The sequence below is a fragment of the Poecile atricapillus genome, chromosome 2 (assembly GCF_030490865.1).
Source record: "Poecile atricapillus isolate bPoeAtr1 chromosome 2, bPoeAtr1.hap1, whole genome shotgun sequence".
Taxonomy (NCBI): Eukaryota; Metazoa; Chordata; class Aves; order Passeriformes; family Paridae; genus Poecile; species Poecile atricapillus.
In genome coordinates, this window is record NC_081250.1 from 78772868 (window position 1) to 78797164 (window position 24297).

The following is a 24297-nucleotide window of genomic DNA, read 5'->3' on the forward strand; positions in this document are numbered from 1 at the left end:
GCCTGCAAGTGTTTTTGCACCAAGTGCAATTGAAAGTGCAGGAATGGAAAAAATACTCATGGTGTAAAAGATACTGTAGCAGTAATGTGAAATATCAATAGTGTTAAGGCACACATTCAAATTAGTTTTAGATTGCATACTAGGAGTTTTAAATATTATTGATGTTCAAGTTCTGTGCTTAATTTGTGTATTTTATACATGCATATGAGGCATTTAATTTTATATAAGCACATTTTTCAAAAATATTTATACCCCAATAAAATAAATGCCCAAAGAGAAGTGTTGTTTCATTTGAATGCCCTTCGTTTTTACATGGGTTGTGTCTAACTGTGGTTGAATGGTCACTCCAAAATCAGTATGCCAAACACAAAAAAACTTCATTCCTGTCAAAGAGGTGTCTTGTGAGGGAAGAAGCTTGCCTAGAGCCTAGCCTTGCGTATCCAGGCTGAAAAGTCACTTGTCACTTCATGTTTCATCCCTACAGGAATTTGTGGACTACTTTAGTTTTTTTCCTGCAGTATTTGCTGCCCACTTGATCAATAAAACAAAGAACAGAGATTCCCCCATTTCTATAGGTTGTTAATGAAAGCAGGGCAAGCTTGATTTAAAAACCACTAATATTTACAAGCTTTTAGAAGAAGTAAACTAATAACTCATTAGTTTGGACAAACTAGAAGATAGGAGATGGTATTGACCTGGAGCCATCAACTGGAGTTGTCTTCCTGCTTAGAAAAAGTAATGAAAAAAGAGATTTCAATTATGAAAAAAAATAGTCCAAAAATATACAACTACAAAACCCACCCAACAACTAGATTTTTACAATGGAGTTCTCCTCTTGTAGCTGTTTCACAAGCTTCACTATTCTTTTTGTACACAAGAACACAGAACATAAAGGATATTGTGGGGACAAATCTTTAACATGGAAAACACTGTAAGGGAAAATGCACATGGACTTCAGCCCAGCCAGCCTCTAAGAACTGTTTCTTGTATTACTTACTTTTCTGCAGCAGGCTTTTGGGGGACTCAAGTCTATAAAACAAGTTATAAACATGGTAAGAAATAGAGAAGGCCATATCAGGTGCTACTGTGCTTTTAAGATGATAAGGCTTCTTTCAAGTTTGCAGCAGTTAAGGAAAGCAATCAAGAGTTATTAATGTGCACCACCTTGGAATCTGGTTTCTGATCTAAATGGTGCTTGTGTTATAGCAACATTTGTCAATTTCAAATTATTCTCAGGGCACGTGGTGTATCTCTTCTATCTGTAGACAGGCACTGAGGCATTTTCCAGCTGTTATCATTATTATTGCCCTCTTTTCCACAGAAGCATCCAAGTCTTTTTAGAAAGTTATCTTGAACAATATTGAGCTTATATGCTCCACTTCCTTATCCTATAAAATGAAGTTCCTGTTTCATTGTATGAGTTCTGGCAGCTTTTGGAAATTTGTTTATTCATAATTTTTTCTATTTTTCTGGAAAACTTTTTTTTTTTTTTCTAGCAGATAATGTACCTGTCATCTGTGTATTGTCAGTCTAATTGAAAATATTTTCTCCATACTTTCCCTGGTACAACTTGACATGATTTTTAAGAAGACCAAGTACAAGGTGCTGCTGGTCAGTACCAACACAGGTTGGGGAATAAATAGATCCAGAGCAGCGCTGCTGAGAAGGACTTGGAGATGCTGAAGAGGTTGGACATGACCCAGCCATGTGCACTCATGGCCCAGAAAGCCAAACATGTCCTGGGCCACATCCAAAGCAATGTGGTGAGCACGGTGAGGGAGGGGATTCTGCCCCTCTGCTCTGCTCTGCTCTGCTCTGCTCTGCTCTGCTCTGCTCTGCTCTGCTCTGCTCTGCTCTGCTCTGCTCTGGTGAGACCTCACCTGCAGTGCTGCATCCAGCTCTGGGGTCCCAACACAGGAAGGACATGTCCTATTGGAGCAAGTCCAGAGGAGGGACATGAAGATTAGGATGCAGCACCTCTCCTATGAGAAAAGGCTGAGAGAATTGTGTTTGTTCAGCCTGGAAAAGAAAAGGCTTCACATAAGCTAAAAAAGGCCTTCCAATACCTGAAAGAAAGAAAGAAAGATGGAGAGAGACTTTTTACAGGAGCACAGAGTGACAGGACAAAGGGGAATGGTTTCATACTTCAACAAGAATAGAATTAGATGAGCTATGTGTCCTGGGGTGACTTTATGATACTGGTATCCCCAATTGTCTGGTTTATGTTATATATTAAGTTCTGCACCTTTAAGACTGGCTTTGAGAGCAAGAGAGGGGGAAGAAGAAGAGCGCAGTTTGTGTTAAAGAAAAACATCACTCCCACACATCTCGCTCCTGGACTGTGGTGTCTGCAGCACGGACAGACAGCGGGACAGAGCTTCTCTCTAGCTTTTAGTTAGTTTTAGCTAGCTGAGGCAGAGGAGTTCCCTGGACCTTCATTTTTTCCCTTTTTTCCTGGATCTGTTCAAACCTGCTCTGGACTGAACAGCCAGCCAAACCCGGGGAGCTCACGCCTGTGGCCCACCGGGGCCTGGGCCTCGGCACTTTCCAGCGCCAGAGGGACTGATAAGAACCTGAGCGAGCCGAGCTACACCACATGAAAAGGACTTTTCTTCCTAGATTTGCCATCCTGTAGAACAGTGAGAGGTTTTATTATTTAATATTACTCAATTTCTGTTAAATAAACAGCTTTTTCCACTTCTCTCCAAGGAATTTTTTTTTCCTTTCCCAGACCACTTGGGGGGGGGGGGGGGGGTGTGAGTCATTTGAATATTTTTTATTTTATTTTATTATAAACCCCCATTTGGAGTTTTTCTCCCAAATTTGCCCTAAACTAGGACACTATGAGAAAGGAATTCTTTACTGTAAGGATGGTGAGGCACTGGAGAACTGGTTGCCTATGGAAGTGGAGGATGCCCCTTCCCTGGAAGTGTTTATGGTCGGCTTGGTGGAGCTCTAAGCATCATAGTCTAATGGAAGGTGTCCCTACCCATGGTAGGGGATTGGAACTTTAAGGTCCCTTTCAACCCAAACCATTCTATGATTCTGTGATTCTTACATTTCCTTATAATCTTAAAGTAGCGCTGCCAAGCCTCGCCTCGCAAGGTGAGGGCTAGCATTTCACAAACACTCTGAGCACCTATAAGGAGAGGTTTAGTACACCTAAGTCAAAAAACCATAAAGGGACAGTATTTGATGATAACTGTGAATAAATTTTTACTATTTATGTGTTCGTAACTGCCAAATATGAAACAAATAATCGAGCAGGTTTTTAATAGCCTACAGACCAAGATGTGTGTTTTTACATGTCGCTTACCAAAAATACTAACCATCCTGACTTTATTTATAACCAAACTGTTTCTTTAAAATTCTCACTATTTCAATGATGTGCTATCTCTATAAAAATCCAGTTCTGCTATGTGGCATGTACTGACTTGTCAATGTCAAGGACACTTAACATGTAGAAATTATACCATACGTCTGATGTTCTATGGACTATTGGCGGTGTATACTCCATCTGTTCACTAACTTTACTCTAACAAAATGCTTGTTCTACTGTTTATGCTTAAGCATGCATAATTCCATATTATTGTGCAATTGATGGTGACTGAACCACTCAACTGAATCTCAGACAGGTCATCCCATTGCTTCTTCTACCCAGGTTTTCAGAAATGCTAGTTCTCTCCATCAGGACGTATGCATACATGTAGATGTACACACACATGTACACCCTAATTTCAGATTTTCTATCACTGTCATTAACATTGGCTATCATACTGGACTTTCAAAGAGTACTTTCCAGGCAGAAATGAGTGCAGTGCTTTAGAGGCTTTCTGAAAGAATATAACTTAGTGTGCCGTGGTTGAAAGCAAGGTGCATATGCATTACAAGGTCACAGCCTAGAAGGAATAAATCTAGCAATCCTAACAGTAGAACAACACATGCTAAAGCCTCTATGGGTGATTAATTCCTTTTTTTTTTTTTTCCAATCAATTGTTCACCAGGTGGCATGACCTCTTATTCTGCTTTTAAAAGACTTTCCTTTAGACATTCTGCAGTGTGGTTCTCACTCAAAAATAACATAGATCAAATTACATATTCTTGATAATTTTACTTTGTCATCTCTGAATTTTTGAAGACTAGGTTTTGATAAGGATATGGTTCCAAGTAACCAAAGAAGAGGAATGTGATTTTATTTTCCCTGGGTAAGGAGACCGGTGACAAGTTGACTGCATCTTAATTGAAGTGTCATTGAATCCATCTTTTCCATCTTTCTTTAGCTTAAGAGCATTTCAGGAAAAAAACTCAATAGAAAAATTCAGCATTTTCTTTTTATTGTTGATTTTCACCTTCTAATGTCTCACATGTTAATCCACTTTAAAATTTTGTCAATTTAAGTTAAATTTGGCTACAACAATCCAGATCCACTGATACAATGAAGAATTAGCATGACTAGCTTCAAAGCAAAAGCTGTAACAAAGTTTTTCATTACACTCCAGAAAGTGTAAAGAGCTTAATGTTGTATATATTTCCTTCCTAGACTTCCAGATTCTTGCTTCCTTGGTTTCAGCTCTTTAAACTAAGTATCTGAATGGTACAACCTCTACTCAGGGGCTTGTGCCATGTCACATCATTCCCACTGTTCTGAATGTATCATACTGCCAAAGCCCTCTGAGCACAAACCACGTTAAGCCCCAAAAGAAAGCTTCTATATCATGCCTTGCATCCTCCATGGATCTGCCCATTTCTTGCTCCTGTTCAGGGGATGTAATAGAGTGAAAGGTTGCCAACAGCAAGGTGGGCACCTATTACGCTTATGCTTCAACAATTATGCTATCAATAATAGGTGTGTGTATGATTACTACTGGAGAGTATTCAAGCTTGAGGATGTTTTATCCATTGAAGGCATCAGTGGTACCTTATTTGATCATGACCTACAGACAACTTGTGCCAGAACAGTCTCTGCCCTTCATGCCAAAAAAGCATTAGCATGTCCACAGGAAAAAAAATATGTACAGAAAAAATGTACCATATGTATCTTTAAACAAAGACCACTGTTTTGTATCATCATGATGGAAACTCAGAAAAATAGGTCACCAATTAAGCTAAGCTATTACACCAGTGATTGCTAATAGATCAGCAGACAGCCTTACATTATGTTGCTTATTTTTACCAAGCGTTTGATTTATGAGAAAACTCTTCACTTAGTATCAAAGCAGTGTTAAGTCCAGTTGACAATTACCCTTCTGCCTTAACAGTAATCATCTGTTAATTGTAATGGCTTGCCTACAATTATTTGTCAAAATAGTGTTCAAGAATTGGCATAAGGCAGCACAAAGAGCCATATGTAAATTAGAATGTTTTAATTTATGAGCCTAAACAAAGTGAAAAGTCAATCAAAAGTGAAGCTTAAAACAAATGGCACCCTGTTTAAAGACTTATCTCCCAGACAAATCAGTTCCACTGCTTGTGTGCTTTTATGCATGTGACTTCATCTGTAAGCTGATGTAGAGTTGCCCAGTTTGGAAAGCATCTTGGATGCCTATGTCTGTATCACTTCTGTCAATTAGTATCTTGCAAGAGGGATTGAAGAAATTTGAGTAATTGCTTATGCAACAAACAAACCAGAAATGTATAGTTTCTTTTCAATACACAAAACTGAATTGAAGTTTGAGTCACTTAAAAATGACAATATGAAAAAAATATTTACAATTATTTTGCATCCAGTTCTAGGGAGCTAGCTTTATAGCAATCCATGTAATTCATAAGTTTGTTGTTTTTATATGATTAAAGTCTTCATAGGTTGATGATTCCCCAAGAATGTGTTCAATCCTTGCTGACATTTTGCTTTAAAAGAGTTTTTTAGCCAGATGTTATTTACAATCAAACCTTGAGTTTTCCAGGTTCATGTGAGAGCTAATTAAAGAGTACTTCCAAAAGAGACAGGATTTTCAGCGAGGGTACTACTAAAGGCTGTTCTGCTGCAGTGGATCTAGACTGCATGAGTTCCCAAAATTATCCCCCAGGTTTGGTTTTTTCCACTTGGAAAAAACAGATTTGATCAGAAAAAAGGTTTCCAAATTCCCAGGGAGACTTCTTGGAACCCATGGCATGGTTCCCCCTTCACCATCTCCTGCTGCAAGAGGTGATCTCAGTTACCAAAGCCACATATTACAAACGTGTTTATTTATCTCTAGTATACACATTCATAATGATTTCTCCTTTACCTTGGTTTTATCAAGGTGTTGTCTCCAGTTTGGTCTTTTTATTATATACTTAACTTTCTGCAGATATTTCACTACTGCCTGTGGTCTCTATACATAATATGTGATTTATTCTGATCAGTGAATCAGAGGTTCATCTTAGGGAAGTAAGATTCTAGGTGAGCATTTGTCACTCCTTAGTACCAATTGTCCAACATTGTCATCCTAGCAGCGGATGTTATTCCTGACATTGCTCAGTCTTAAAATGAATTTTGTGATGGTGCACAATCGTGAATCACCGGCCTTCTTCCAGGAGTTGCTGCCATGGGAAAGAACTGAACAATGTGGAACAAAGTTTCCTAGTGTTTCCTTTGCTCATAATCAGGAAGTTAAATTCCTTGCCACGCCTGGGAAGCCATTTGGCTTTCAGCAGCAAAAAGAGCAGCAGCTGCAGCATTGCTCTATGGATAGAGGGCAGCAAATAAACTGGTTTTATTTTTTTTTCTATACTCTCCAATTTTTCAATTGTAAGACAAGTCCTCTTTTATTTCCCTTCATCCTACTTTTTCCCATCATACTGGTTAGCTAATTGAGAAAAAAGCAACTGTTGCCTGCATTTCACTCCATGTGCTTGCTTTCTCCTCTTTTCTATTTAGCAGCTGATTTCACAGGCAGTCCATTTTCTATATTTAATTGAATAGAGTACTTGGAGTGGAAGCTTTGGGCACAACAGTGGTAAATTTTTTGATATTGACCCTCAAAGGTATCCTGCACATACTGTTATTGGCATGTTAACCCCAGCTGGAGCCAGCTGCTTCATCAGATGTTCAGCCATTGGGAGACCATTGAGGACTCACGGAGTCACTTGGGTGTTCCACATTCCCTCCAGGGTCTCAGCTGCTGTTTCTAAAGACAGAAATGCAGAAGGACTTCAGCTTCCAAGTGTTTCTAGTTTGTATCCCCTTTGCCAATACTTATACACAAGACTGAACACATCATCTGTGCATGCTTTCATTCTGGAATAAAGGGCTGTTCAGTTTGTACACGAAGCAAGTTTACAGATCACGTGCTCAGCATGGCTTATGTTGTACCCTTACCTCTCAATCCTCACAGAGGAGGAGCAGATAATGTGGGCTAGGAGCTGTATTCAGTTGGCAGGACTCCCAGGAAATGCCTACAAACTTCTGGATCTTAGCATAATTTTAGGACACAAGCTATTTTTGCATTTTTCTAAAATGATTCTGTCCCTTTTGTTCCAATTAATAACCCCAAAATAATACCTTTTCAGGTAGAAAACTATATCCAGCTGTCATTTTTACTAGTGTATAGACTTGACGTTTCACCAGTGGTCTAATTTGTATCAATCAGAGGTGGGTAATGACTTTTTGACAGTAAATCTCTAGCAATAGTGCAGTCAGATCAGAAGCATGTGGGATGCCACAGAAACCCATTTGAGATCATTTGATAAACAAATGTTTAAAGTTTTAATTTAAGTGCTAAAATTTAAATTATCAATACTTAGTGAAAGATTTCATATTAAGTCTCAGAAAATACTGAGTTAAAATTTTGCTTTTCTAATGATGTGCCTAATTTTCTTTCCTATTTACCACTTTCACCTAACAGAAGTATTTCTTGCATGACACCCACCAATTCTATTATCTCAGGTGTTCCCCTAGACTTAAACTGTTGTCCAATGGATTGGGAAATTTGCAGAACTTTTAAGATGGTTTCGGTTAGTAATGGCTGCAAGGGTTTTACAGAAGGGACTTCCATAGGAACTATAGCAGGTAGCACAGCTCATGTGACACCTTGTCTTTGCAGTATACAGTGAAGATTAGGACTAAATTTTGTTCTCTAGCCAAATATGGAATTTAAGCATCTTCATCACACTATGGAGATTGCATGACAAACAACCACTTCATTACAAAACTATCTTTCCCTTGACTGGGTATATTTCAGCTACATGTTGCTTCAAGCTCTCTCTGTTCATTTGGAACATTCTTCATAAACTGTGGTGGCTGGCTGAGCCATGAATGATTACCACTGCTAATCCAAACAGCCCTTACATTCTGTTAGGAAAAAAATTATTTTTGAACTTATTGAAATACCTACTGCATTTAGTCACTTATCTTGCATTCCATTTGTGTCTGTTGATGGAATTTGATTACTTTGAATTATTGTCTATTTCTACTGCTGTGTGCCAGGACTAACTTCTAAGCTTCTGTAATAATTGAATGTTAGGCCTAACAACAATGTGGTATAAAAACCACTGTTATGTTACAAGAGAGGAGCCAATCCAGTCATCTGTCTTGTAGGTAGAATTAATTTTATTAAAGCTTTAGTTCACAGACAACTAATAATTTCTGAGTTAACCCTTTTTAGTAGGGTGAATATCAAAAGATAGCACATGGGTCTGACAAATCTATCATTCCAAAAAATATTTTCTTTCTTATGAATGAAGATAATGTTAGCCTGTAAGAACCTACAATCTTAGAATTGCAAGAATATAGGTTTGCAAGATCTTTACAAGAAGATCTACTGTGATACAACTTTGACCAGCAAGTGTCACTTGGAGACTAACTAGAACCCAGATTAACTTTTATGATAAAATCACAGTGTAGTGTACTTTAGATACATTACTCATTAATTCCTTTATTTATAAGTCAATGGCTTAACTTTTGTCATATTTCATAGCATGCAAGGGTGTAAGCATGTGGCTTTATCCTTCTGAGGTGAAAAAAAGGTACGTCAAATCATTTCACTCTATACAAACAACTACTACGTAGATTATAATTATAATATAATTATAATTTCTCTCATCTCTCAACTTCAATGTTTCACCATGGGTTGCATTTTTCACTGTGATATCTTGTGCTGTATTTGACAAAAGTAACTGCTATTAGAGAACTGTTCTAGAAATTATACATTACATTTAAAGATGGAAATACTTATAGTGGCACTTCAATATATCTGTTTTTTTAATGGGTTTCTCCTAATTATGATATCAAGACTAACAATGAAGCATTCAAAGTAAATTTCCTATCTTTGTTAATGAAGATTTGTATACAAGGAGTTTTTAAAAAGCACATTCCTTAGTTTTTTAGGGAAGTCAGAGCAATCTAGCCTTTGTTCCCTTCATATCAGTTTTTCAGTACTAGCTTTGAACCATCAGTTCTCTCCAAGTGTGATTGCTTTGGCAGGACTAAAATCTAGTTTTCACTTGTTTCATATATGATGAAATGAATTAACTCCTTCATCATTCATACATCAGACATATCTGTTTATTGTAGTACAATTAGAAACATTATTTTTTGCATTGATTCATCAGCAGTATTTTTGTTTATAAATGATGTTCAGAAAATAGTTATATCCTAAATATTACTATTTTCTTGTATCTAAGAACATTAATATTTCAGTGCATCTGTGACTAATATCTTCAAATATCATATGCTTTTTACATTATATTAGACCACATAATAAATTATCTTGTGATAAAAATGAATATTGCAAACATCCCAAAGAAGGAAATTTTGATTTTATTAATACTGAGGCTTTGTGAACAAGGCCAATCAGAGCACTATGAATAGAAAAAACAAAACTACTCCCAAAAGTGTTGCCAGTTGACTTGTCAATTGTTTATTGTGGTGGCAGCTGAAACTGAGGACCATCAGCAAAGATGCAGAACTGCCTCAAAAGGTTGTTGAAAGGCTTTTCATAACACACTTACTGAGACAATTTAAGAAGTGGATGAGAAAAGATGTAGGGAGAAAGGGTAATTTGAAGTGCTGGGATGAATATGCAACTAACTGATATCCATGTTTTCTATAAAATATATAGTTATAAATGATGGGATTATCTGTGCTTTGTCCATGACTGATGACTTTCATGTGAAATTGTGAGCAGTAATTTAAAATGGAAGGTTTATTTTCTGTTCAACAAACACAAGACATGTGCCTTAAGAAGAAAATGCTGATGTAAAGTGTTGTCCCATCTTGTTTTGGGTTGCAGGAGAGGCCAAATGCTACACAGAAACAAAATAATAGTTTCACAAAATAATAGTTTCATTCTGGTGTTTTACTGGGACCATAAACCCTAAACCACAAATACTGCTATCCTTTAACATATATATATGCATTTTTTACTATTGTGTCTGCATGTGATAAAAGTTAATTGAAAACTAAGTAGGAAAAGGTGGTATCTTTGATCAGGTGAGCTGGTACAACTGGAAAAGCCAGGCAAGATTTTAGACACATGCATTCCTCAAACCAGCTGAACCTAGCTGGTTTTGCTAGCAGAGTAGCTAGCTTTTTGCTAGCAAGAGTAATTGGCTTTAAAAGACTTTCTTCTCATTAGAACTTGACTTTCTCTTATGTATGTAGAAAACCATGGCTACAAAAATATTACGCAGTCCATAAGTTCTTTCTTGTGATTGGTTTGAACATACTGTTTTTAAATAGGTTATTTTTTTCCCCTTTAGTGTTACAGAAGATTGTAGAGGTATGAGTCCTCCCCATGCCATTTACCATGGTTGCAGTTATCATTCTCTGTATATTTAACGATCTTAAATTTTCACATGCATTCCTATATGTGCAGCATTAAACTGTGATTTGTGATCAATCTATCTAAAAAGTTCATGTAACAGAAATACTTACTGCCCATTTATAATATCCTTATCTTTTATTTGCACAAAATTGGGGATTTATTACATTCAGCTTGGTGAAGAACTAAGTTTTAAATTTTCGTAAGTTCAGTTTTTGATGAATTTGTTTTTAGTCCTGATATAATACCATCAAAGTAAGAGACCATATAAATACATAAAACAATTAAAAGAACTAATTTAATTAGAAGTATGGACACAAATCTGTACTTTATATAAACATAAAAAGTTTTGAAAAAGGTTTAACAAGTATGCATAAGCAGTAATAGATTTAGTTCCTTGGGAGTGTGTCCTAAATTGGATGACCTCAGAAGGTACCTTCCAGGCCTATAATCTTGCAGAATGAAATGCATCATTAAAATATTCAGACCTCCCTGCACATGCGTTAGTCTAAGTAACTTATGAATATCTACAATTCACTAGTCTGTCCCTTTCAAATTGCAATGAAATTGAGTACGTAGCAATGCTCTTAGTATGGTGCCTTTCCTCCTTCAAATCAACTATGAGTGCAACAGAAGTAGAACAATAACTTCTCTTGTTCTTTCTCTTCTCTTCGCCATTTTATCTTTTCTAATTGTCCTTTACTCTGTAACTTGCTTCTTCTCTCCTTTCCAGGAATTTATCTGAGAACTTTTTTGGGGTGGAAAATAATACTGCATGTGTGTAGTGGGTTCAGCACTGACTAAAATTGCCAGTGCACCTACAAGAAATACGTACTCATTTCCTGCTGTGAGATATGAATTAGGAGGAAGGCAAAGAAAACTTTATTAACAGAACTAAAAAAAATAAGAAGAATCAGAACAAAACCTTCAGAACTCTTCTCCTCCCCTCCCCACAACTAATTTTATTTCCTTCTGACAATGTAGAGACAAAACCCGGTATTTTCAATCAGTTACCATCTCTACAATAGTCTTGCACCAGTTCTTGTAAGGGGAGGACCTTCTCTCATCATGCCATGGAGACTTCTCCAAAAGAAACAGTTCTCTTGTGGCTTCAGTGTCATGGTGAATCAGCCACCTGGGAAAGAAAAATCTGTTTGCAGTGTGAAAGTCCCTCCCATACCTTGCAGCTTTTCCAAAGCTACTTTCATGGGCCATGGGGTACTATTTTAAGGATAAGGTACTATTTTAAGAACTTGTGGGGTACTATTTTAAGGATATAATAAAAAAAAATAAAAGTTCTCTTCTTTTATCTCTGGGAACAGAAGCTTTTCTTCTTCTATCCCTGGGCAAAGTTTCTCATTTTTCTCTGTTTAAGCTTCTCATTGGATTACAGTTATTCAGCATCCACACACTTCAGCACAAGTGCTCTTTTCTCATGGGCTGTGGACGAATGCTGCATCCCCCCATGCATTTCATGAATTACAGAGAAAAAACACGAAGTCTGATATATCAAAAATATATCTTCGCCATAGACTTACAAAGAGAATTTCAGCCCAAGACCAAGGCACCTGATCAATCACCTCCTAACTAGAATTTGACTCTTTCTTTACTGATCTCAGTGTCCCATGTTGTTTTCCTTACGTGTCTTCACCCTTTCCTTTTTCTGATTCGGGAGACAATTGGTGTTTGTAGGTTCATTTGTTCTCAAGCTTTATCAATTGAAACAGTTTTTATAGAGTTCTGCAGCGCTGAATGGTTGATCTCATCCAGGCTGTCCGTCGGGGGGATCGCTCGCCGTGCCTCTCGCTGCTGCTCACGGGGTCTCTGCCAACACCGTGCGAGCCGTGCCGGCCACTGGCTTCACTCAGCGCTTTTCTTCATGAAGAGTGTCAGAAACAGGAAAAGCTGCTGCTGCTGCCTTTCTCCACAGCACGGCTGGCTAAAAGCAGCTAAACAAGCAAAGTTCATTGTGAGCCACACCAAGGCAGAACGGCCATGCACCATTGTCTCATCACACCAATTTTTCAGCCCCACAGTCCCGGCCACGCGGCTGCTCCTGGACCAGGCCAGCGGCAGCCACTGCCGGCCCCTGGCCGCTCCGGGCCTCAGGGCCGCTCCCAGCACTGACAGAACCTCTGGCTGGCATGGCCCGGCAGTGCTGCTGGAAAAGGACCGGCGGGCTCTGTCGGGAAGGGGCCCAGCCCCGCTGGGAAGGGGCTCGGTGGATTCCCCGGTGAGGGGCTCGGCAGCCCGCACACCTCCCCCCAGGGGCCAGAAAATCTCGGCCGGGCCACAGGGGGCCAGCCCAGCCCGACAGTGCGAGCTACACGGGGCCAGTCTGACGGGCACCCACTTACTCCTGCAAAAGCCAGAAGCCAAGAGGGAAGTTTCTCGGTCTTTCCCGTCTTTAAAATGTAATTCTCACAGAGAAGACCCAGCTTCTAAATGGTTCAATAGGTTGTCAATTCTCAGAGCTAGCCAGCTATTGGTTTCTGCCAGGCACAGAGGAAGCTCTTAGCAGCCCCTACCAGAAAAAAAATCTCCATGGGTGGCTTCTTCCCTTCTCACCGAATGTCAATTAATGCAAAACTGGCACAATGTACTAATGTCCATTTATAGAGTAATTTTTATATCACCATGACTTTCATGGAAAATTTCCTCCACTTTATACTACATGGCTTTGTAAGGAGTTTTAACTACAGTAAAAGGACTTCTTTTAATCTAGAACAATCATGGCTATGGAAAGATTAATGATATTTTAATGGCTGTATATTGATTTAAGAATATCACTATAAAATATACAGTGATACAACTATTCCTATAGAAATGGTCAAATACTTCAACAGAGACAGAACCTTTCTCTGTTACAGAAATTTTCGGATCAGCTAGCTTTAAAAAGCTAGTCATACCTTAGAACCAGTATATGACTGAATGTGTTTTCATTAATGTTAAATAAATTAATATTTCAGTAAACATTTGTGAGTGTAGTTGTCTGCAACAACAACAAAGTATCTAAGTATTTCGATAGCTTATGAGAATCGATTACATGCTTACAGGAGATCAAAATGAAGCTTTGAAACATCAAGCTTTGTCTTTAGGTAAATTTAGATAGTCTACATTTAGGTGCTATCAAAGCCCATTTCTAATTTTTATGCTCTTCTAGGTCAGTTTCACAGTGAGCTGGGCTGGTGTTTTTCTCTTTTTTTCTTTTTTTTTTTATTTTTTTTAAATTTTTCTTTCTTGACTGTTAAGTAATTGGGGAGAGCTGTTTTCTGTCAACTGTACATGTGCTACCAAACCCTCTGCCTAAATCCTAGGAAGGAACAAACCTTCTAAGCTGTGTATAAACTTCATAGCTAAAAATCCATCTATGTGGGTTGTGTATTCATGTCCTCTAGCCCATGGCTCTTTGACCTTTGTAAAGTGAAGGATCATGTTTTGTCTTGTTTTGTTTGGGTTTTTAATCCGCAGACAAGGTTATGAAAATATTATACCTCCTTCACTTATAACCAAATTAAATTAGTTTAAAATTTATATGTCACTTTAATACTCTACTTTTTATCCCATTTTCTTGTCTGATTGCCTGGGAATCCGGGCATAGTATTTTCAGATTTTTTATTATTCAACTTTTTGTTTTTCCCCAGACAACCTTTTGATGATTTGCGATCCTGAAGAATCTGAAAGCACTAGTCTTCAAGGGCTCTTGTCATCTACAGAGATGGCTGAAGAAAGGGATGTGGGTTGTCTGCTCTTGAGGCACTGAGGGGAAAAGGGATTTGGAGCCACCCTAGCAGCTTCATGGACACTTTTGTCTTTCTCTAGTAAGCTGCCATATTTGAGAGCAGGCTGCAAAAGGATGTCTAAAGAGGTCCAAAAATTATCTAAGTACCAATATGTACCTAAGGATCTCCCTTTGCTACCTCTTCTTTAGTTCAAAAGAGCACCATATAAAGAGTTGATTTTGTTTGCTGATTACTATCAATATTTGAACATTGCTGAGTTAGCAGCTGTCAGAATATGCTCCTTGCTTACCTTTTAATTAATGATATCTGAATCATAATAGAGGTAGATGACATCTGATAAGGTACAGATCAAATAGGCAGATAAAAATTTCATGCAGAGGCAATTTCTACTACATAGCTAAAGATGCCAGAGATGAATCTTGCACTTTTAGTTACCTTTTTATTGACACCATTGAGACCTTGCTGCAGAACACATAAATCAATACTTTCTTTCATGGCCACAGGAGAGCCACTATTAACATAAGAATTCAGAATAAAAGCTTCCTTACATTAGTCTCATGTGGGTGCAATATCACTAAGCAATTAATGGCAACAGGGAAAAGCTCAGAGAGTCTCATTTTGAGATGGAAACACTCTGACAAGCATATCCTTATTGCTCTTATAGCAAAGAACTGCTTTCTCTACACAGCTACCTAAACAGCTAACTTGAGGGGTCCTTCCAGAATTAAAACCTGTCTTATTTCCACAGTTCCTGTGAAACACAGCACTATCTATATGGAAATAAAATGTGGGGAGGCAAAGCTTGGAAGCTAGTGTCAAACCCTACAAGCATCTTAACTGCATAGACTTGATCAAGTGTTAATTTCACAGCTAAGTTCCCATATTTCTGCAGCTGATCTTCTTCAGGTGCTTTATGAAGCACTGGTACTTTACCTCCATTATGTGGTCTAAGCTCTTGTTTTCTACAAGTTTAGGGTTTGCAGGAAGCCTCTGCTATGTGATAGCACTTCTGGACAGCTGAAATTCATGGCAGAGAATGTGGCCGTGTAGGTGCTGCCATGCTTGGACATGAACTTAAAAGAGACTGTAAGAATTACCTGTTCTTACCTGGCAAGGGAAAAGGAGAAAGAAAGGTGAGCTGCCAACATCCTTTACATCCTTTACTGTTCCAGAAAGGGATACTCTTGCCATTTAAAAGAGTAGACCCTAGTCTTAGAAGCTCTCAGTAACTTCTAGCATGAGAGCCAAAATAATAACATTAAGAATTAATAGTGGGATGCTCCCAATGTTTCTTAAGTTTAATGATGAGACCAGAAGTGGTGATCTGAATTGCAGATGGTAGTGGTTCCTTCCTCTCTGATTTGGCTTTCATAGTTCCTTTGATGTAGAAGAACTGTGAACTTAATTTGCATAACATTACTCCCACTCTTATCAGTTTGCTGATGAGATATCTTTATTAAATTTTTCACTATTTCAGGATTATTTACATACTTTCTGATTTTATAGTGAGATTCTGCTTTACTACACAGGGAGCCTACTGATGAACATCTGGTACCTTATGAATTTTGATACTTTTAGTATGGTATTTTAAATTTTGCTTCTGTTACAAATTACTCCACTCCATCAGAAATTACTACCATTCTTAATTGACATGCAATGTCTTTTCAGGAAATGGTAACTAGAGATGATTAAATGAGTAGCAGAATAAAAATTATGAACAAGTTCAATTGATGAGTTTGCCTTTTATTAGTATGAACATATGGGATATTTACAAAACAAAACATGAAAATAAATACATCTGTTTTTATAAATTCTTGTCTTAGTTATACTATTCACTTTTATTCTAACTCCAGTTTTGTTCTTCTCTTTCTTTTATACAATAGACTATCTTCTAAAAAAATTATTAAATTATTCTTTTACTGCTGGGCAGAGAAGAAGAATAAAGATGTGTTTTGAATGTAAAGAAGAAGCAGTTTTTGTCTAGAAAATAAATTAAGTTTCTTGCAACTCAGTTAAACATGAAATGCCCACAGTTACTATTCTTATTTTCCTTAATTTATACGGTTATACTACAGTATGACATCACTCAATTCCCAGTTTCTGATACTTTTTTCCTATTTTTTCTAGTATTTGGTTTGACTTTGTTTTCAGGCAGCACAGTGAGAAAGATTTAAAAAAAATCCAGATTTGCAAACATATGAAAGATTTCCTTTATTTTTTTTTTTTTTTTTTTAATATATCAGAATCAGTTCAGGACATGAGGTCTACTTTATTGCTCAAAACAATGAAACAATCCTCAGAGCTGTTCTAATCTGATTTGCAGAGTTCCCCCATGCACATCCCTGGGACAAGAAAGGGGGAAGGTGCTGATGCACCCATGACAGAGGTCTAATTCTCGTTATGTTTTGGAGGCTTCCATTGCAATTCTACTAGCAATGAACGCATTACTTGTTCAATATGCAGCCTATTAAAAACACTTCCCTTAAGAAAGGGTTTATTTGCATACAGATAAAAACAAGAATTAAAACAAAGATTCTGGAGAACAGCATTAAGGAACTGCAAGGTTGCTTTTTTAAGAGGGGCGAGAAAGACTGCCAAAGATAATGTTGTAGACCCCGCTACAGCTTGCAAATGATTTTTATTCTACCAGGCAAATTTTGTAATTTTTTTTTCACAGGTTACCTATCCAGAGTATCTTGAGGCCTGTGAAAGTCCAAGAATGCACTTTACTAATGAGGTTCTTCTTGATAGCAAGAATGTACTAGATTCACACTGAAATTTGAAAAAAATCTGAGGTTTTATTTATTTTCTTAATTCCATTATAAAATGCAGTACCTTAAAGTAGAATTTATTGAATAATGCAATGTATTCTAGGAATTACATATGAAGGCTTATATTAAACATCAAAGAATAACACCACTGGCTTATTCTTGATCTGTGTGCTTTGTAATCTGTAGAACATGTTCAGGTAAAGAGAAAAGCAATTTACATTAATTTTTAAATAGTTCAACCATTTAGCCTGTGTGGTTGATTTTGATTTGATATATATTCTTATTTCCTTCTCCCAGTGTAACCATTAATTTACAATCTGAGCAATAATATGTAGCTAAATGTTAACATTTCAAATAATTTTTACGTATCTGCAATATCTATATTAAACAGTAGGTTCTCCAGTTACACATAAGGCACTACACTTAATTTAATATACTTTAAATACATTTTTTAGATTGTGCTTTTCCATCTTTTAAAAGAACACAAAAAGTTTGGAAGGATACATGGAGAGGATCACTTTTTATTTGATGAATTGAGTTTATAATAAAATGGCTCCAAAGACCAAATAAAAAATATCTGAGATGGCAGAAGGCAGGATATTAATGTATTGATACCATCTGGATACAGTATGTTCCTGAACTTAGAGGTCTTCAGAAACTCTGAGAACTAAAATGACTATGTTTTTCAGGTATCAAAAAGTTTTGAAGTACATTTAGATTTTAAAAGATGTACTTAGAAATACATGTTATGTGTGCATACACACTTGTGACTACAGTGCCCTGAGGAAAGCTGTAGAGTACATCCATAAGAACCAACTCTCTTCTGACAGAATGTGGTCCACAAGGAATAAGTGGGTCTGGAGTACTCCCATGGTAGCTCCATACCTCGCAATGCAGGACACAACAATGCAAAAAATGTTTGAATATCTCATCTGTCCACAGATACCAGAACAGCCCTTGAGGCGTAGAGTAGCTTGTGTTCATGGCTACATCAATATACCAAATAGGGAGGCATAAAGTTTCTCTACATCACCTTTGCCCTTTTCTTACACCTTCAGGCTAAACACAAGCCCAAATTTGTTTCTGCAACATGTTTGCATTGTGGCTGAGTTCTTTAATGCTGAATGCATTCCCCAAAAAAACCCACTTTTCACTGTTCTCAAGGGTTAATTCAATAAACAAAACACAATAAAAACTACTGAAAAGTCTGGAGCTGGAAGGAAGCTGACTAACTGCTCCTTGGTTTCCCATGCTGCCAGCATAATAAATTGCCTTTTTCAACACAGTGGGTGCTGCTGGCTTAGAGTTTAACTTTCTTTTGTTATTTTTAAAATTTTTACTATTACTAAGAATTAAGATTTAGCACGTCAGTCCTAAAAACATGAGTGCTTGTAATGGGAGAAGGAGAGGGTCAGAAGAATTTCATTGGTGATCCACTCATTGTGGGAGGATGCGCCTTTGAAAGTATTGTCTTTTTGACTGATCATTGGGGATACAGAAAAACACCCATCCTAGAAAATATAACAAAATTGCCTTTAATGACTGTAAGGACAGGAATCTGACTTTTTAATTTGAAAGAAGACCCAGTGGATATTTTTATAACTGACAATAACACCTTCTGCCAATTTTTTTGCTTCTTCCCAGTTCCCTTGCTCTACCTGGCACTTAAGCTTGTGTATAGGAAGAACTTCTATCACTTTCCTCACATATCTAATTCATCTTAATATGGCTATGTTTTCCCTATTTTTTTCTGTATGCAATTTTTGCTATGTACTGATCAATTGGCTTGCTAAACAGCTAAATGTTTTTAAAAATATGTATGTTATACTGAAGTATGTTTTTTTCCATAAGTTTATTTCACTGGTTACTCCATATACTGTGCTAAATCTTTGATCATTGCCTAAATTTTAATTGAAAAATAGTTCAAGACAACAGTTGAAGTGCCACTTAATTGTTTTTAGATGGCAGACTTTATTTTTATGTAGATTTTTCTGGGTATGGGTATGAATAAAATGCATGACTGTGAAGAAAATAGCACTGATTGTGCTTCACCTTTTCAGAGCACTGAATAAATACAGGTTATATAGTGTTTCTCTTCAGGTCTGAACAAATACACAGACAGACCTGACCTGAGGATGCAAATTCTATAAGGAGTTAATTTTTGAAAGCAGTATTTTAACTTCTACTCCTGCAACTGCCAAATTGTTCACAGGGCATTTAATGGTTTATTTTAAAGATACAAACTAAATTCACATTGCTCCTTTATTGAGCAGATTTTTATACCATATGGAAGAGCACTATCTTCTTGTTACTTGAAAGTTAGGCCTTTGCTTTACTAAATATTATGTGCCTTTGGGACAGGAAGAAAGCCTGTGTAACAGGTTTCTGCACCCTTGCCGGCATGTTCAGACAAATTAACTTGTCATGATGAGTTGTGCTTGGTCTTCCCAAGGAGAGCTAGAGGGGTGTGGAGTTCCATAACACCACCTTTTCTCAGTGGATGTCACTGATTTGTAGCTATTTGAACAGATTTTCTTTACACATGTGGTACTCCCTTTCCAATCTCTGCATTTCCATAGACCTCATATAATGTAAGCCTACACCCTTCTCCTTGCAGTAGGTACAGCCGAAACAGAGAGCTGTTTAAAGCTCCCTGGCAAAGGCTCCCCTCAGTCTCACCCACACTGGATGCACATACATGATCTCCTGGCCGTCAGGCCCATCTGTCAAGATGGCATGGTGCCTATCCTCAGCCTTGTGAGATAGATTCATTGCAGCACAGACACAAAGCAAGCATTGGGTTTAGGGCAAGCATTCTGTATGGAGTGGCAAATAATGCCTATTATATGGGAAATAACACCTTTGGGCTATTAGCAGCACCATATAGTTATTTAGCCTACCCGTGTTATGTAGATATGGGTGATGGGATACAAAAGATATGAGTCAAAATACTTGCAGCTGGAAGCACAAAATTAGACTCCTATGTATGTATGTCTGTCTAGAGACATATATATACATACATATGCGTGTGTGTCTTATTTTTCAAAGAGCAGAACCCCACAGTCAGTTCCCTGTATGAAAACTGACACACACTCACACCTTCTAAAAATCAAACCACTTGCAAATATGCACTTGAGAGACATACAGCATGGTGTTTTTCTTAGCAAGAGGCTCTCCTTTAGCCTCATGCTTTTGTTAGATATTTCTGGTGCAGCTCTGGATAAGAAAATGCCATATGGAAATGAGAGTTTGAAGAAACAGGCTCAGTTTCCAGAGTGCAGTCAGGCAACGCACCAATGCCTATGGGGAGTGTGGCATTTACTTGCTGTGGAATTGCTTCTGGAGCACCACTTCAGGAGCACACAGGCTGATTCATGCTGTCTTTTTCAAATAATGGACTGTGAGGCTCCAGCAAACTTTCTTTTCAGAGTTTTGTGTACAGCTGCTCTCTGTGTGCTCTCAGTGTGAGGTCTTCTGACTCCTTGCTCTGTGGGAGGGTGGGTTAGTAGTCACTGGAAATGTGGGCTCAGTGATGGCAGTGTGCTGGCAGCAGAGCAGCAGGAGGTCTTGCATACATCCACAGAGCCAAACAAAGGTCCCTTTGTGGGAGTGCAGCAGCTTCAGAATATACAGTTTGTCATCAGCAATTATCTGGGTGTCATAATTGAAGATCTGCCATAACACCTACAACCCTGAAACACAGTGTGCCTCTGTTATATGATCAATTTTTTTATTATTCATTATTACTCTAGATTCCCTTTGTAACAATCTGACTAGGTAAAGGGGTCTGTACACCACCACATATAATGGATGTCCAGCATTCCCCAAGCACTATTAAATGTTGGAAAATGTAAAAAATCAACAGAATAAATGAAAACCCATCCCATATATCTTTCTTTGTATTCATGATTAGACCTCATAGAATTGTGTGAATTCCTTATTGTTTTAAAGAGTACTTTTTGAAACACACAGAGGTCCATTTATACCTTCAGGGCTCATTAGGGGCTACTTCTGAATGGAGGAGAATGGCAGATGGTCACTGGTACTATTTTAAAAATTTTCTCTTTTCCAACATTCATTTAAAAGAAGAGGTTTATTCATCGATCCAGTTAAATTCACCAGGGATAGCTACGCAGGAGAAGGGATTGAAAGCTCCAATTCACTTTAATTTGTCTATTTGCTTACAATCTGTATTGGAATGCAGTACCAAACAGACAGAAGGGCTTTTTTTTTATTCATGAACAAACTCTTTGAATTAAGTATATTTGAGGATACACATTTAGTTCTGAGACCAGACTGATACAAGTTCTGGCTCTAGTAAAAGAGAGACACAGTTCTTTGCTAAAAAAACACTGCAGAATGAAGTTCTTTGTGGGTCTAGTGTGGCAGAAAGTAGAAATAGAAAATTCTGTGATTCACACCATAGGGGCATTGACTCCTCTTTGACATAGTCAGAAGTCATAGGCTTCTGCTCAGAGTTTGCTGTTGGACTGAACTATTCTGATGGGGCTGACATTAAACAAATGTTAAATTTCTGTGAATTCATTCAAGGCTTGAGTGTTTTGCTGATTCATGACATGAGAGGGCTATCAACCCAAGGAAATGAGTACAAAAAAAGAAAAAAAAATGAAAACAGGGAAGAACAAACATTCAGCATACAACTTCAGCAGATACTGCAATTAACAACACCAACTCTGCCTATAGCCAAAGGAATGACATAAACACTTAGTATGGTGTTGATTTGGCAAGGTGCAAATTTGACCAAAAGTTCAACACATAGTCAAAACCCAGGTAAACTCAGGAGTCCAGTTCATGCTTTTGGGATCAGCTCTAGTGATCTAGAGGACACAGGGGTTTTTACAAGGCTGAGGCTGCCGCAGCTCCCATATGAAACTTCTCAACTCCATTTTCATCCTAAGCAATGGATTTGCTGTGTGGTCATCCATTTGCTATAGATCTGGAGCAAAAATGTTCATCCTTGGCTGAATTGATGCCAAAACATCCTCATCCTGCCCCCCTAACCATGCAGGGCCTCTGGAGCATACCTTTACTTCCCAGGAGTTAGGAATTAGTGAAGCCCTTACTGGTTAAGTGATCAACTGAGTCCTTCTTAACTCAGAAAAAAGAGATTGCAAATTGGTCCAGATCTATCTTTATTGGAGTAAGTTCATGCATGAACCATCAGAATTACATAGCTTCCTCTTTCTTTTTCCCAAATACATGATCTATAAAACAACCACATCTTAACAAAGGAAGTTAAGTGTGTGCTTCTTTTAGAAAGCATCGGTTGTTTGATAGATCTCAGATATGTATGTATTTATGTGCGTATGCACGTATGTATGTATGTATGCATGTATGTATGTATCTATGTATCTATCTATCTATCCATCTCTCTCCATTATCTATCTCAGAGTTATAGTTTTATATTTTTTTATTTTTGCAAGCAAAGAACGAGAGCAATATTAGCTGTATAACATATTAAAGTATGTGATACTAATATTTGATACATGATTCTCTGAATGATAAATATAATATTTAACTCATTAATTATAACTGAAGTATACTAGAAGTAACACTAGATGAGGTGCCTGTTTAAATAAATTAGGACTTCTGTACTTAATTTTTTGTTTTATTTTTATATTATCCTTTGGCCAATGAAACCTTTTGGAAATAAAAATGTGTATCAAATGTATAGCCCTTTCTCCAGTTGTGCTGGTTTTGCATTAATTGACATTTGCTGAGGAGGGAAGAAGCCACCAGTGGGAACTGACGGTGGTCAAGTAAGACATTTTTAGGCTTCAGGCATTAGCTTGAGCCCGTGTGAAACTAAGTCATACAACTTTCTCACTCTGTCCGGAGAAATCATAAGGAGGAATCCAAACAGAACTTAGAGAAGGAAAACAACCTTTGCAGATGTTGTTTGTTGCCTTGTTGTTTACTTGCAAGAAACAGTCAAGAGGTGTTGTTCCTAATTGTCCAGTGATGGTGATGTGTTAGTTTAATGACCAATGAGAGTTTTACCTTTCTGGACCTTCTCAGAACTGTCTATAAAAGAAGATCTGGAAGAATAAAACTTCCTCCCTTGTACAACTTAGCCAGAGAGTCTGTGTCATCACTTTCACCATTCCTAATATAGTATGACAGCCACCAACAGAAATTATTTTTCTGAAAAGCTACGTAGGAGCTTCCTCTGTGCCTGGCAGAAACCAATACCTGTCCAGCTCTGAGAACTGACAACCTATTAAACCTTTTAGAAGCTGGGTCTGCCTTTGTGTAAAATTCCACACATTTTACAGACAGACAAGCCTGGGAAATCTCTCTCTTGCTTCTGGCCTTGAAGAGGTAACTGGGTGCCGGTCGGGCTGGCCCCGCTCTGCCATGGCTCGTGCGGCCTGGTGGGGCTGGGATGGACCCCAGCGGTGGCCGGGAGGGGGATGGGAGGCCGTGGGGCCCCGGCCGAGGCTGGGCCAGGCCATGGCTGTCACATCTTGTCTGACACTAAACCTTCCCCATCCCTCGGCCAGGTCTGAGCTGGGGTCCGCCAGGCCCCGGGAGCTGCTTTGGGCCGGGCCAGGCCCCCTCCGCTGCAGCCCGCAGGGCCCCAGAGGCTGCCGGGCAGAGGGAGGGGAAGCCATAGGCCCTCAGATGATATTGAAGGAAACAGGGGACGGAGAGCAGCCATGTGGCCAGAACAGCCATGACCATTCTGGCTGGGCCTTCTGAGATCTTGGCACAGGCCCAGCATGGCCTGAAAATCCATCACTATGACTGCTTCAGCCACTGCCTGGCAGAAACCACCATGGCCATCTGCAGGCCCTAGGTGAGATACTAACTCTTTCACTGCACAGATGAGTCCTGCAGACCTCGATCCTTCCCTCAGGTGAGAGAAAAGCACAGAGCAAAGACCCCTTGAGGACAACATGAAGACACCAAGGTCAGGAAAGAAGGAGTGAAGTCCTGGATGGAAGGAGAATGAGGAGATGCCTAAGTATTAGGGCTGAAAGTTCTTTTGGTAAGGCCATGGAGATGGACTATGACACC